Below are 13,171 nucleotides of genomic sequence, written 5' to 3' on the forward strand. Positions count from 1 at the left end.
TTAAATTTAATTACATTTTAAAGAAATCTACTTCCTGAAAAATGCCTTTACTGGTTGAAAAATAATGAAAATGGCTAATGTCATTTTATCTTTTAGTATAAAACATAGCTACTCTATGTGCATATAAAGTCTTTCACCAGAAACATAATAATAATTTAAGATGAAGCATGTTTTATCCGATAGACAGTAAAACATTTGCTTTCCGGTAATGCCTAGAGAGCTAAACCAAATTGGATCCAATTGTACTCTACACTATACACTTACACTGTGAATTAAATTGCTTGCTCCAAGAATTTACAACCTAAGGCTTTGACCCTACAGTATGTTGTGAGGAATACGTATCTAACCAATGCAGGTAAAGACCTAAAACACAAAGTATAATACATGGGTAAACCAGCAGTAACAGGAAAAGGAAATCCAGACTGTTTAACAATAATAATTTGGGGTGGTGGGGGGGGAGGGTTAGGTTAGAATAGTGCAGGAACAATTCTTAGGTGTCATAACAAGTCAGTAGCAATAGTTACAATAATAACAACTTACCACCAGTCTGGATGCTGTTTTCTTCTAAATTCCATATTGTTTTACTAAAGAGGGTTTTTTTTTCATTCTGTCACCAAACTCAATAAAAAGATATCATTTCTACAAGTCAGCTGGCCAGATTGTCTCACCAGTTTTCCCAATACAAGATAATTGTCTTCCCTGAAGTAGAACAAGTGTAAATGAGAGGAAAATATGGCCTAGTAAAACTACAGGAAGATAATTCCATGAGAAGAAGCCAGAGAGGAAAAATATGCTTTCAAGTTTAAGGAAATCTTTGCATTTTAATTTTCTTTTCCTGTAACAGGCCTTAGTAAAATGTTTCCGACAGAAGAGGAGGAAAAGAGGGAAAAACTTAAAGGTAGTATTAGCTTATAACTATAAACTTAGAATAAATCATATTATATTAATACTAACTAGCATGGTCTGTATAAAGAAATTGAACCATGTTACTGAGAACAGTGATTAATATTATTGGTACAACAAAAGCAAAAATACTAGCAGTTTGTCAGTAAAAAGCGAGGCTTAAAAAATGATTGTGCACTCTGATTCATTGTTCCTAAGTCTACTATATGTTTAAAATTCATCACCTCCCAAACTGAACTCATGATTTCACTAGAAGTCTTTGTCATGAGTAAGACTTATTAGGAGTAGAATAGTACTATAACAATGAACTATCAAAGATAGATGAAGGAAGTCCAGGTGTCAAACAACAGAGAAAGCTCTTTCAAAAAGTTTGTTGCTTCATCTCAATTCCACTGAAGTTGATGGGAGATGTCTTACTTTAGAGCAGGGGTGTCAAAGATACAGCCCCTGGGCTGGATCTGGCCCATGGACTTTTATCATCCTATCCCCAGTGCTGCCTGTGGGTCTCAGAGTTGACCTACACGAGGCATTTGGGATGCAATGGATGGCCCCACACACTACACATGGTGCCTGCCCAAGCCAGGACTGTACCACATGTAGCACCTGCTCCAGCACACATAGACCCTGTTCTGGATCCAGTAGCGTATCCCAGAGTGGGCACTGCTGTACAAAGCAGGCCATACATTGTGATCACTCTGGTCATTCGAGGACACACACTGAATCCAGCATATTGCACACTGAATTCAGCATGTGGTGCTGGTCGCTGGGTTCAAGCCAGCCTGTGGACTGGCCCCTCACCACTCATTCAGCCCATGAGGCCAAGTGAGTCAGACACTGCTATTCAGAGGATGAAATATTTGGTCTTAAGTTTCCATTCTGATCATTTTAGTTAATAAATCTCTAGACTAACTGATAGATCTCAAAATGTAATTGTAAGTAGGGAAATTATCACCACCTGGTAGGGTTCTTGTCTACAGGATCCGACAGGAATGGATTGATTCCTTGCATTTGATGGTTTAACAGTAATTGAGCAGAAAACATGAAATCATAGCTGAGAAAGTTTGCAGGGCATAAAGATGAAAGAAATGATCAATAATGTGTGTGGGAGGAAACAGCTAATTGATAATGGGTGATCTAGATGACTTGGTTAGTTGGACCCAGACACACAATATTCATTTAAATAAGGCTAAATGTAAAGTATGCATCAAGGAATAAGATTGTAGACCATGTTATAGTATATGGGCCTCTATCTTGACAGTCAGTGACTCTAAAAATACCTAGGGGGACAGCGGATAAGTAACTGAAAATGACAGTCCAATGCAACATAGTGGTCAATCCTTGAATGTATAAGCAGGGGGATCTGAATGGAAACAAAATATTACCTCTGTATTTGGCCTCTATACAGTAAATAATTAAGGTGGGGCAAAACTTCGGCAGCAGCCTCAGGGGCAGTGGCAGGTGGCAGAAAATAGACTGTTGCCACAGCCGTATGTCAATACCAGCAACACCAGCAGGTAGAAGTTGCTTCTGGCTCTTGCATCACCACTTGCCATGTGCACACAGCTGCTTTTTATACCTCTGCCTGTATAACCTCTACTGAAACACAGTGTTGAGTTCTGGCATCCACAATTCAAGGGGGAGGTTGAAAACTTAGGATGAGTCAGAGAAAAGTGGGAAGAAAGGCTAAAGGATTGAAGAGCTTTCTGTTTAGTGCAAGATGTAAGGAGCACAATCTATTTACTTATCGTAAGTAGTGTTAAGGGGTGACTTTATCATAGTACATAAGTATCTATATAAGTTAATTTGTTCACAGCAGGCTCTTCAATCCAGTGGACAGAGGTAGAACAATATCCAGTATCTGGAAGATGAAGCTAGGAAAATTCAGACAATTTAAGGCAATTTTAACATAGAGAGCAATCAACCATAGAAACAGGTTGCCAAGGGTTGTATTTATTGCCCTCAATGAAAATCTTTCAGTGAAGGTTGGATATCTTTCTAAAAGAGTTCTAGTTCAAACAAGAATTCATTCAGGGGAGTTCTGTGACATAAACTGAGATCAGAGTACCACAATAATCATTTTTATAAGCTAGAAATCTATGAATATTATTTTTCATATCTAGAATTCACATTAATTTTAAAATATTTTTACTATAAAACTCATACACTGTTGTCTTTTTTAAAAACATTCAAGGTTTTCAAGATACAGAACTCCTATATCAGCTCAGATATAAGAAAAGTTTTATTTTAGTTTAACTAAGAGTATAGACATCAATTTGCCATGGAGCAAAGGGAACTGGGCTACATTTTTTCATCCCAGGCTAATTTTTTTAAGTCCATACCCTTGCTTATATAACTAGAACAAAAACTAGACAAAAAACTGATTCTCTTAGAAATATTTTCATGTTGTACTTAAGAAATAAAGTTATTTCTCCAACGGTATGTAAACATAACCAAAAAGTGAAGAAAAAAAAAAAGAATGACATATTTTCTGTTCATTTAGTATAATTTTCAGATTCTGGATCCCAAATGCCTCAATAAAAATAAAAGTACATTGGCCTCACCAAGTTAAATAAAGTCACTAGAACCAGGAAAGCCTACCTGCTCCCCCTGCTGGCTCTTTCACCTGTGTATAATCAGTGGTGTTGCAAAATACTCAACAAGCACAGCTATGCTAATTTCTGCCTCATGATATTGGTAGGGAAAGACAGTGTCCTATGAAGCTTTGAAGTGGATTTTACAAATACTGGAGAGTAATTAGCAGATATCAGTGTTATTTTAATCTCCTTTCATTAGGTCTTTGGTCATTGAACTTTGTTAGATATATAAATTATTGAGTGCATTTTCTAGTGAATTGGGATTAGGTATATTAAACCAGGTTAATATCCACCTGCAAAAAATGTTGACGTTAGTTAGAAGACAAAACCACTCAGATCTACGCTGTCTGTCTGTCGATGTAGCAACAGAGCTGTTTCTGCTAGAGACAAATGCAATCTTTATTACTTACATTTTTGATCAATGACATGTTAATAGAATGGAGGAGCAGAGGGTTATAACTTGCACATTGGCACTACGACGCTTAGATGACAAAGGAACACTGTCTCTCTTTGGAAGCAGGAAACCATTGTAATTTCTTCCACCATCTCCCTTCTGTCCCAAGATACAAATTGCTTGTTCACATCCTCCAGGTCTTCAGCCTACTCACTTAGCCTCTCTTCAGTGTACAGGTCTACATGAGACACTATGTCTCCATAGCGACAAGCTACAGTGACGCAACTCAATGCTATGGTGACGTAGCTCATCACTACACTGACATAGCATCAGTGGGCACAAACTGTGACACTAATGTTGCTGAAACAACCCATGCACTGCTGGAACTGCACAGTATTGGCAGTTACTGTGCAGTCATTTAGTATTTGCTTTAGCAACTACTGCACAGGAACAACAGTCAGGGGCACATGTAGATTCACCCACTATGTCCAAAATGCCACTGTCAAAATAAGATGTACATTTTTGGGGGAGTTTCACCATCCAATTTCTACTCCTTCTGGTAGATAAGGATCAGTTTTGATCTTGTGTTCTCCCCAGGTGCTCTACCAGCTGGAGCCAGCCTTGACTCCATCACCACTCCTTTCCATGATTTTATCTATTCTGACTTCGGTATTTGAAATGCATTCCCCAAGCCCATTCATTGGGGTCAGCTATCTTTAATGATTCATTTCCCTCTTTAAATTTCACATCTTCTCTGTCAACTCTGATAAATGAACTAATTATTATTTATCAAAAAAATATTTTTGAATAACTGAAGACACTTGATTGAAGAGTATGTGCAACTGAGATACAGTATCACTTATCAAAAGAACTTTCTTCACCATGTAGCTCTCAGCATTTACAAAAATGTGATAAAAAGATTGAATGACAAGTAAAGGTTGATAACAGTGATACAACCCACTTTCTATTGACATCTGGAATGTACATCTGTTACCAAGAAGTCATTGATTTTCATTTACCTGTGACTTAATTTTAGAAACAGCATCAGTGAAAACAACAAAAGCGGCTTCTGAAAAGAAGCTATTTTTCCCTCAGTGATTACACCTGTGGTCAACCATTATGACTGAACAATGTCAGTGATCCAGGTCTATAAACTGCAAACTATGATGAACAATGGGATTGCAGGGCATATGTCTCGTAGCTAACAGCCTCCGAACACATGCTTGTTTCATTAATTCATTCAATCATGAACGATAGAAAAAGTTTTCCAACACTATAGAAAAAAAGCCCACCATGATAACATTTTTAGTAAGGGTTTTAGAGTAAACCCAAGTCCTATGGGTTCCATGGAATAGTACATATCTACAAGGAACAGACTAGACTTTGGGTTTGAAGTCTCATATACAAGAATCGTACTTTGCATATTCACTCTTAAGAGGATGAGGGATTCAACTGATCTTGCTGGAAATTGAGTCTGTGGTCCTTCAGAGGTTGGAATTTTATAAACTGATGCTTTAGAAAAATGAAAAGAGGTAAGTAAAAGTAAAAAGACTTGGTCTTTTATATACATCCCATGTAGATTTACATCATGAATACTGAATTATTACAAACAATGATAGTGGCAAGATTTTTGTAGGTGATATCTTTTACTGGACTCAATACAAGACAGCCACAAAAAATTACAGTGTTAACCCATAACATGATACTACCATCTTTTTGGTAGTGTTGCAGTGATGATCCAGGCAATAAGTGAAAGGCAAGAATTTTTGTAGGTGATACCTTTTATTGGGTTTTTTATTGAAGATATTGCAACAAAAATCCTTGCCTCTTACATATTTCCAGAACCACCACAGCTACAATATTACTCCTACATTAATAAAACAATGGTAGTATCATGTTAATAGTCAATACTATAATTTGTTATATGTCCTTATACAAGATTCAGTGAAGTATTTCAAATAAGCTTTTAAAAGATTCCTGAATAACAGCAGGACTTATAAATTCCAAAGTCTATTGTTAAACTCCTTAATCCAATTAAGACAGCTTTTTATAATATTCCAGAGTGCAGTAGTAAATCTGTCTCATTACTTGTCTTGTCTAAGTAATATGAATGCAAACTCATCTGCTTTGCTGGAATTACTTAAACAATGCAAATATCTCACCTTGTGGACTGAGAGTTCCCTGAGACAACAACAAACTCTGCAGTAAGACTATATAGTGTTTTGAATTATAGTATTTTTGCTCGTCAGATTCAGCAATTCTGCTAATATAAGGGGATAAATTATGATAGTGTTTTGTCTCTGTCTGGGCTAAGGAACTCAGTTACTCACAGGACCACCAGGTGATTTAGCAAGTTTTCATAACTAAGTTTAAAGTGGTAAAGGGAATTTAAAAAATCAGATAGTTTTTACTGCTTTTCTATTGCTGTCATGCTGACAGCTTTGCTGTGGTCACTGAAGAAATTAGTGTACCTCCTGTTCTATTTTTCCTTCTTGAAGAGGCTTTTTCTTTTTGGACCTTCCAGAAGGTAAGTCTATAGGAAATACTGTGGTATCTACACAAGATGCTTACTGGGGAGGTGCTTAATTAGTTTTAGCACAAGTTTTAACATGAGTACTCCATGAACACACTTTTGAGCAGCACTTTGGCACCTACTTATATTTTGTACAAACTATGGATGACATTAGTCCAAGGTCAAAGACTCTCATGGTTTACTATATAGTTCATTAGGCTGTTTGGGGCCTCATTTGGTGATGTTTGCCAGACATTTAGGCTAAGTACAGAGATTTGAGGGCATTAGGGGGAAGTTAAATCAGTTCACAATGGCTGCTTGATAACAGGTACATTGCGATGGGGGGAGCTATCAGGGGTTGGGGGGAGAAAGGAGGCTGGGGAGGTGGGGGGGTCCACCAGGGGATGGGGGCCAGACATAATTTACAGGTAGGGTGGGGCAGCAGGCACAATCTGAGTGGTGGAGGGGGCAGGCTCAATCCATGGGTGAGGTGGGGGCAGGCACAGTTTGCTAGGGGTTGGTGGGTAGGCATGACTCACAGGTGGGGTGGGGGTCAGGCATAACCTGTAAGGGGCAGGTCTGACTGGGTGGGATGGAGGGGCAGGCATGACCCATGAAGGGTAGGTGGCAGGCATTTCCCATGGGTGGGGGGGGCAAGTGCAACCCATGGGAGTGCTTTGAGGGATAGGGGGGCAGGTGCAATCAACAGAGTGTTGCTGGGGTCCAGGAGGGTCTGGTGGGATCAGAGGGGCTTTTGGAGCCCAGGGGGGGCTTTCCCTTCTGCTCCTCCCACCACCAGGACTTTTTTACTCAGCTCTGGCAGTGGTAAAAGTTGATCAAAACAGTGGCACATGGAGGGGCATGTGGAATGGGTGTTAGGTGAGCTGGCTTGGGAGAGGGCAGTGAGGGGGCAGAGGGAAACAAATAACTTGGTGGGTGTTGTGGAAAAGCTTAACCCTGAGACTGCAGCTGGTAGCTTGGTTTTTCCAGCCCTGGGGTGGCACAGGGAAATTGTTCAGAAGTTCCATGCACTGATTTGACCTAAATCCAATAGAGTAAGTTTAATACTATATCAATCCAGGTTTTCTTAAATTGGGTTCCACGATTTTTAGATTGATTTCTATGCATGGAAATTCTGTACAATTACAGCTTTAGATTGACTTCCAGTTGCAGGGACCAGATCTGCAAGTGTACGGTCAGTACCAGGATGAGCAAAGTTTAAATTGGGTGGCCATTTTGAACCCAATTTAACCTCCCCAAATGTCTATACTTAGCCTTAAGGCTGGTGAAAAAACAGACATCATTGAAAATTGGAGAGAAAGGCACAGGCCAGTTGTGGGAGTGAAAAAGAAGTCAGACTGTATACCATGTAGTGGCTAACCATGACTTGAAAAACAGTCAACAGCGAGGGGGACTTCACTTAATAAGCACTACCACTTGCCTTATTCAGATGGAATGCATTGACTTGTCCTTGTGGTTGGTTCCCATCAGCACATCAAATGTAGGATTTTTGGCACCAAGGGGAGGGTGTCAGGGCTGGCTTTAGCCCTCCTGGTGGTGGTCTGGTATCGTAGTACCTCCAGGCCTGGTACCAGTTCCCTAGGGAAGAAACACTCACCCATTTTTTTAAGGGCTGCACAAAATATAAGCTCCCATCAGATTGTTTGTCTAATGTGGGCCATGTATTTTATAGTCATACTCGATGTTAGCTGCATTTAATTGACTTTTTAGTTGGTCTCCATTGCTGAGAAAATGCTGCTTTTGGCATCAGTTTAACAATAGATAGTGTATTTAGCGAGTTTTCCTTGTATGAGATTATAAAACAAGGGGCCTTTTCCCCCCATGGTAATTGGGGTATAAAACCTTGTCTTGAATTTGAGTGAATATGGTATACATATTTTTATAGATACAGTCTTATAGCAATATATGAACATACATATATACACACATTATGTATATATTACATTTATATAGGGTGTGACTACACGTGTTGCTCTGGCGGCATTGTTACTGCACCGTATGAGCAACACAGAGTTATTTTTAGCAGGTACTTCTTTGCAGTGCCATGCTATACTGTGGGGAGTGCATCGCTATGGCAAAGTAGCTGCTGATCACATATAGACACCCACAGACGCTACGTCACCATAGCACATTGCTACATTGCCATAGCAACACATGTAGACGTGCCCATATTTGTGTATAAATGCATAAATGTATTAATATATGTGTGTGTATACACATATATACACACACACATATACATACATAAACCAAATACATATATGTGTTTAAAATATTTATGATATAACATAATTTGTAGAATGCACTATATCAAGATATTACATTACTAGAGGCACACACATAGCAGGAATCAAGAAAGGATTAGATGATTGTATTAATAGTAGGTATAGTGATGATTTATTAGATAGGTTAAAATATTTCTTTAGGATGATGTTCTGTGGAAACATCAGAACCCAATCACTGATGTTCTAGAGCTAGAAAGAAATTTCTCTTATATTGATATTATTGCCTTTTTACCTTTTACTGGCATTTTACACCTTCCTTGTAGAATATAGTCCTGTTCATTCTAAACAGAGTATTAGAATAAAATCCAATTGGTTAGGATTTGGAATGCCCAATCTTACATTCCAAATTTATGATTTTCTGTATAACATATATTTTGGAGGTTCATATTCCATTGGCTGGAGTTTGGGCATTATAGATGTTTTATTCTTAAGTTGTCCTCTTGTCAAGTTATTATTAAAGTGTACTAAACTGGGCCTAATAGAAATTATTTTTAGGTTTGGACAAATTAACACTTGTTCTTCAAATCCGGAACTGACTCCCAAAATAGGTCATAGCTATTTTTTACTTTTGTTGCTGCATATTTAAGTATTGCATGATTAATTATTAAGCTATCTAGGGTTAGTTCAACTATTTATAAAACAAAACAAAAAGGAAGCAGGCTTAATTACATATATTAGACTGTGTCATATACTCACAGTATATCATATAGTCACAATAAATGCATACTAAATGTGTATTATTTTTTTCCCACTTTGATTTTTTTGTACACATGATTTGACAAAAGAGTTCTTAGTTCAGTGCTCAGTGCTTGCCAGGTTGCTGCAGCAGAGCCATTGCAAATGACTGCTTTTTCGTTTCATGTAACTTGATTAAATTATACCCTAAATTATTCTAATAATGTTGCTCCTAACCAGTCCTTAACCTAGTTGTAGTTATCATCACTCTTTCTAGCTTTCTGATCATTCCTCAATACCAGTACTACTCCAATGATACATAGGCATAGACAACTGGAATTCAGGCAATTTAGAGTTTTTAGGTTTCTGCAATTGTAAGCAATGTACACAAAATATTAGTATGACATGCCAGTAAAGAGTACAAGAAAAAGCTGCTAAAATTTGACTGGAAGAAATTGAGGTAAACTACAAAGCCATCACCAAGGGCCTCTCTTCATATGCAGATAAAGGTGTGGTGGAATCTAATGCACAATCCACACAATCACATCTCCTGCCATGCCACATGTACACAGCAAGAGATGTGATTGTGGGATCACAAATCAGATACCATCATACCTGACTGCCAGTGCAGGAGGAACTTGATCCTAGCACTGGCAAGAAGCAAGTTCCTGTGGCTGAGAGCCCCCTCAGTAACAGACTAGAGGATATTTGTGGATAGAACAATGAATTATGAGCCCAAAACAAGAATGAGTCTAGTATGTTGTCACAACTACATACTAGAATGAGTCTAGTATGTTGCCAAGGTAAGGAATTTCCTCATAATATAAGGTACAGTCATCATTCTTAGTGCCTATCAGCACCCCTCTAGTTTATCTGTATTTAACTCCTGATCAGGCATGTCACCTGTAACTATTGCTACACAGAGATAATTAAATTATGAGAAGCAGTTGCTTTGTGGCAATGGCTAATGATTGAAAGTGAGAGTGGAAGGATTCAAGGATAATTGTGAAAGCATGATGCCAATAGTACAGCATGATCCTCTCAACAGCTTTGACTAAAAATGTAGAGGGTAACCGTGTGGATGATACCTGATAGAAAATGTTGTATTTTTTTAACATACTGCACCTATATAGTTTACTTGATGTAAACAATTAATGTAGACATGACTAATAAATATAGATAACTAAAAAAACATACATACCTAATCTTATACTGATGCATTTTGAAACCAGTTGCCAAACTGACATGAAAAATTAAGAGAAGTTATCGCTACCTTATTTAATCCTGAGAGTCCATATTTCATGTATCTTTCTCTATAAGTTTTCTATTATATTAAATAAGTAAAATCTATGTATCACTTAAAAAATAGAGATATTTCATTTTTCCAGTAAGTAAACTTCAGGTTCTTATAGAGTTTTGATCAGGGGAGGAATATGCTAAGTTTTTATTGAGGTGTAGGTTGTAGCCGTGTTGGTCTCAGGACATGGGCAGACAAGGTCCTTTGGGTGAATCTGGTATCTTTTATTAAACCAACTTAGTTGGAAAACATTTTTGAAGCAAGCTTTAGGGTTCAAAAACCCTTTGTCAGGCTAAGGGAGTTTCAGCAGTTGGTGTGTGCTCTTCCTGAATCTCAGTCCTGATCCTCCAAGGAAACTTACAAAACACTTCCCAGAGACGAGCCCATGAACTCCATTTCATCAACCTCCTGGACACTAAAAATCATGGACTAAATATAGACATTGGATTTATGGCACATTATAACCTGCCTGACATCTTACTCCCCAGGTACTTCTCCACTTTTTATCCCCGTTCTCTCCCCCCTGCCCCTGCCATCCAGCCTGTCTCTCACCCATTGACTCCTCAATCTACATCTTCACTGACTGCCTGTCTTGCATGCACACCAGCCCAGCCTCTGGCTTCTTTACTATTCATTGCATCCAGGAAGAGCACACATCAGCTGCTGAAACTTCCTCAGCCTGACGAAGGGTTTTTGAACCTGAAAGCTTGTTAAAAAATTGTTTTCCAACTATTTAAGTTGGTCTAATAAAAGATATCAGATTCACCCAAAAAACCTTGTCCGCCTTAAGTTTTTATAAGAATATATATATTTGGAGACCATAGGTAATAGAACCTAAGGGTAGATATAAACGTAGGGGGGCTGATTTTTCTCTCAGCTACACTAGGGTAAATCAAGAATAACTATGTTGTAAAGCTAGTATAATTGAGAGGACAGTTAGGCACCATCATCAAAAGCCAGACTACACTCAGTAAATGTGATAATGGGAAAGAAAAGATAGCTTTCAATTACTTTTATGCCCTGGATCTGTGGTTATTAATAAACAAAGCAATATTCTTAATTACAATATAGTACCTCCTGTCTACCTGCTCTTATTCACTGTACTAGGCGTGTTAAAGACCGCATGAAAAAATGTATACATTTATATAATTTCTACAAGGCACAAGCTTGACTTGAATTTGTCTCCGTCCAACTGTTACAGCAGGGAAAATCAATCTGCAGAGTCAGGTAGCACCCTTGCCCTCTGACCCCGCAACTTCTTCCCCTCTCTGCCCCTTCTCCTACTCCTTACTGTCAGACCCTGCACTGCCTGAGCACATGGAATGAGGGGAAAATTTGAAAACACTGACCTGGAAATAAATGTACCTGTATATAAACAAATTATTACAGGTACACATAAACTTAGTTCACTCATAATTGATGCATTTTTACCTCTTTTGGAAACTACTGCAAGTACTCCATGAACATACTTTTGAGCAGTACTTTTGTACCTACTTATATATAGTACAGACTATGCACAATATCAGTCCACAAACTAAATGGTCATGGTTTACCATATAGTTCATTGGGCTGGGTCCCCCAGAGCCAATAATGTTTCAAGCCATGGTGAACCCACAGCTCAGCACTTCTCAGTATGTGTGTATACTCCAGATAAACCTGCCAAAGGATCCATGTGCTAATCAACTCACCAGTTGTGGCTGGAATCAGGTGTTTCTGTCACACAGAGGATCCTCCAAAAATTTATATGCAAGTGAGGCACAGAGCAACCCGGTCTGGCTTCACCTCTTGGAGGGCTGGGCCACACTAAACATATGCAAGAGGCTGAGAAATGGGGCAACTGAGGGATTCTGGCTGAATTGTCTGGGGCCACATCTGGTAATGTTTGCCAGACATTCAATACTGGGGAAGAAACAGAAAACACTGAAAATGGGAAAGAATGGCAGAACCCAGCTGAGGAAATGAAGAGGAAGCTGAAATATAGTCAATATAGTGGCTCAACATGACTTTAAAAAGAGTCAGCACTGAGGAGGACTACACAAAATGGGCACAAGCATATATTTTATTTTCATGGACCAAACTAAGTTTTCCTCATGGTAGGTTCCCATGTGTTCTCAGCCTCTTGTGGGCTAAGATCAAGTGTAGTTGTTGATCTGCTGCTGCACTAGTGTTACCCAAACCAAGATGGACTTAACTGTCATTGTGTAGTGGAGGGCGCACCCTTGTCCAACATAGTGTGGACAGGACACACTATGAGACTCTTGTAATTAGTTTCCCACTGGCCAGCTTCCAGTGGGGGATTTTGGCTACACACCTACTTTATGGTCTCTAGCTTGTTCCTGTGACCTTTGGTTAAGGGCAAGTGAGACTCGGGGGGGCATCCAAACCCCAAGCTTCTGGGCTTGGGCCTGCATGTAGGATGCCTGCCAAAGGATTTGAGAGTATCTGAAGACCCAAGTTGAAAAGTCTGGGGTGGAAAACAATTGCTGATTG

Source organism: Crocodylus siamensis, chromosome 2, assembly GCF_052110815.1.
Source record: "Crocodylus siamensis isolate JL-2025a chromosome 2, ASM5211081v1, whole genome shotgun sequence".
NCBI lineage: Eukaryota > Metazoa > Chordata > Crocodylia > Crocodylidae > Crocodylus > Crocodylus siamensis.